Source organism: Ovis aries, chromosome 21 (genome assembly GCF_016772045.2).
Source record: "Ovis aries strain OAR_USU_Benz2616 breed Rambouillet chromosome 21, ARS-UI_Ramb_v3.0, whole genome shotgun sequence".
In the NCBI taxonomy this organism is placed as follows: domain Eukaryota; kingdom Metazoa; phylum Chordata; class Mammalia; order Artiodactyla; family Bovidae; genus Ovis; species Ovis aries.
Window position 1 is genome coordinate 44,918,996 of NC_056074.1, and position 3,312 is coordinate 44,922,307.

The 3,312-nt window shown below is 53.5% G+C and overlaps 1 long non-coding RNA gene across 1 annotated transcript; it reads right to left on the reverse strand.

Annotated features, from left to right (window-relative positions):
• Window positions 1–792: 792 nt before the first annotated feature.
• Window positions 793–3,227, reverse strand: LOC121817504 (uncharacterized). The gene is made up of 2 exons (XR_006057452.2): window positions 2,850–3,227; window positions 793–2,390 (listed from the first exon to the last, which is right to left on the reverse strand). It is a non-coding gene; the product is annotated as an uncharacterized LOC121817504 (long non-coding RNA).
• Window positions 3,228–3,312: the final 85 nt, after the last annotated feature.

The window sequence follows — 3,312 nt, forward strand, 5'->3', positions numbered from 1 at the left end:
CAGGTTTGAGCCTCACCAGCTGCAGGTTTTAAGTCTTGTTTGAGAAGCGCTTCACACGCCCCAGCCGCGGGTCCGCAGCGCTCAGCTGCGTCTTCCTACTCAGCTCTACAGCTTCCTGGTTTTCATTTGCATGTTCGATGCACATGGACTTCCCTTCTTTGTACTGTATGAGGTGAGTGTGAAAGTTGCCCAGTCGTGTCCGGCTCTTTGCGACCCCATGGACTGAAGAGTCCATGGAATGCTCCAGGCCAGAATGCTGGAGTGGGTAGCCTTCCGTTCTCCAGGGGATCTCCCCAACCCAGGGATCAAACCCAGGTCTCCCACATTGCAGGCAGATTCTATACCAGCTGAGCCACAAGGGAAGCCCCTAGCATGTGAGTTAGGAATCCACATATACACTGGATGCCTGGCCTCCGTGGGGACATGCCGGGGTCCAGCCCCGGTGGATCCAGGGAATTCGAAGGGGAGACACCATCGGTGAGGAGAGACTTATTTATTTAGAAATATAGAGAGAGTAGGAAAGAATAGTATAGAGGGAAAAATAGAGGAGAAAAGAGGCTGTATTCCTTGGTTTACACAGAAAGCCAATAAAGCCCAAGACAAGGGGCTTGCACCGTCTACATAGGCCAAAGGCACCTGCTTGAATGCCGGAGGGTAACTGACCTTGGGCTCCCTCTCACGTTGGCCTTAGAAGCCCAGGCAAATACGTAGACATGGTGAGCCTCTATGCTCCAGATGGGAATTTAGCCTGAGAAGGAGAATAAGAAAAGAATGACATGGGGGAGCCCAGCATTGGTGCAAGACTCAACTTTATTTTCAAAATCAGCTTATATACCGCAAGTTGTACATAAAGAAATAATGGAATATGCAGAGTTATGCAGGGGTAACAGTCCTGACCCTTATTGAGGCCAGGCTTTTTTTGCATACCTTCCCGTATACATAAGTTCTCAGGTGATTTACATTATCTTCTGGCCAAGAGGCCTGTTAATATTTTATGGCTCTTTTCCTAGATAAATGTCTATCAACCAGAAAACTCACTTTCCCTTGAAGTGTTTTTTCTTTAATCTGCATTACCCTCAAAGTACTAAATAAAGTTACATTTCTGTAAAACAAAGGTGCAATGGGTTATAACAAAGAAAGTACTTAACTCAAAGATCTAATGTTGTTAATACCAGGGCTACTACCTGGTTTTTCTACATACCAACTATATCAACAAATAAAAAGTATGAAAACTTGGCAGCATATTGGCTCAACAATGAAACTGTTAATCAGTTCTATTCTAGTGATTCTGATTCTTCGGAAGCCCCTACACTCCTGGGATGTTTTAAGCCTCCTGTGCCTCTGGCGGTCGGGAGGCTCTAAACAATCACATCCATAGCTGTAAGAGTCCGAATAGATCTGTTAGGCAGGCTAGAAAGCCATCAGAGGGGTTTTGGGATTGAAACACTCTTGTTACGTCCAGGAGACTATTAACTAGAGCTCTAAGTTAATTTTCTTTTAGAGGAAGGCGGTGGGGGACAGCACCCCTGTAATGTTAGAAGAATAAGTGGAAAGCATAACACAGTAAAGCAGGCAGACTCTGTTTTGGGGGTAGATGCTTGAGAAAGTCTGCAGGGGGAGTCCCTGAGGCCTGATCCCACCTTTGCATATGTCAGGCCCCTTTCCTCATGACCTTTGCCACGGGCGGGATTCCCCATGCTGGCTCCCGGCAGGGACACAGCCAGAGCGCATGTGCACACCAAGTCCTTAGTGTACATCAGGGCACACCCACTGTGCTGTGCATTCCACAGCTTTAGACAGATGCTTAGGCCACGTTTCCACATTTACAGGGTCACAGAGTAATTCACCACCCGAAGGTCTCTTACAGTTATGTAAATAGATTAATTCACTTATCCATCCCTCCCCCTCCCCCCAACCCCTAGTAACCACTGATCCTTTTACAGGCTCCATCATTTTGCTTTTTCTCAGAACGTCACAGAGTTGGCACTATAACCAAGCAGGACCCTAAGGCCTTCCTAGAACATACCCTCCCCCAGGCACCATGTCCTCTACCTGTTCTCTACGCGGCGCCCTGGGCCACCTGTCTTGTATCCTGGACCTTTCAGGGCAGACTGGGCCACCCAAGTGCAGCCTGACCCTCCAGCCCCTCCACCCCCCGGCCTGTGCACCCTCGGAGTCTCCTCCAGAATTCTCTTCCTGTCCTTGGTAGGCCGAGGATTCATCTAAATCAACAACGAAAAATTACAAGAAATCTGGGTGGGCATAGTCCCAGGGGACCAGTGCCCAGACAGACGGTCACGACGCGCTCCGGTGTCAGGCAGCTTCTCCGAGTGGTGAGGACCTGGACTTGGCCTCTGGGTCCATCAGGTCAGCTCTTGGGCATCTAGATGCTGGTGGTGAAAAGTCTAGAATGATGTGGGGTTCAGAGCTGTGCTTTGCACCCCACAGCCCACTCAGCACCCCCTTCCTGACCCATTGACAGTGGCAGGCCTGCCTCCCAGGGCAGCTGGGCAGGAAGAGGATGGAATGGCGGTCAGGGAGGGTGGAAACTCAGGAGGGCCGGGGCCCAGGGCCACACCCAGAGCAGCAGAAGGAACTTACACCCTCCTCACCCTTCCCCCGCTTGGGGGAAGTGACATCAACTTCTAGTAGAAAGACTTTCTAGCAGACGAGATCCAGGTCTGTTCAGGGCTCAGAGACTCAAGAGCTGGCCGGCCCCTCCTGGAGCACGAGATTCTAGGCGGGGGTGGGGGACGCTGGGGGAGGTGCAGGAGTGAAGGGGCCTGACGCCCCCTGTTAATGTGGTGGGCTCTATCCTGCTCTCCGCAGGAAGGAAGGGTCTCTCTCACCCCCTTGAATCCTCTCATCCATTGCAGGACATCCCACGCACGTGGCTCTAACCAGCAGCTCAGAGGATCGGGGGTCGAGGAGGGAGGGGAGACTGAAGCGACGTTTGCAGCAGCTTCCGATCCCTCGCCAGAGCCGCTGGGGCATCTGGGCCCGAGGGCGCGCGCGCCGCGGGGACCTCCTGGGCTGGGCTTAGGGCTGGGGCCTGGGCCCCCGGGGCCTGCAAAAGGGGGCTGGCGGCGCGGTCAGGGAAGCACAGGCCGATGTACTTGACAGTCCCTCACGCCACCCCGGCGCCCCTCATCCCACCCCCGCGCCCCTCATCCCACCCCCGCGTCGCTTTGGCAGGGCTTCGCGAGAAGCAGAAAGGGCGGTTCTCCAGGACTCCGCGAACCGGAAGCCCGCTCGCGATTGGGCGGCGGCGGCGTCACGCTCCGGAGGGGGCGGTGCTCAGGTCTGCCTTAA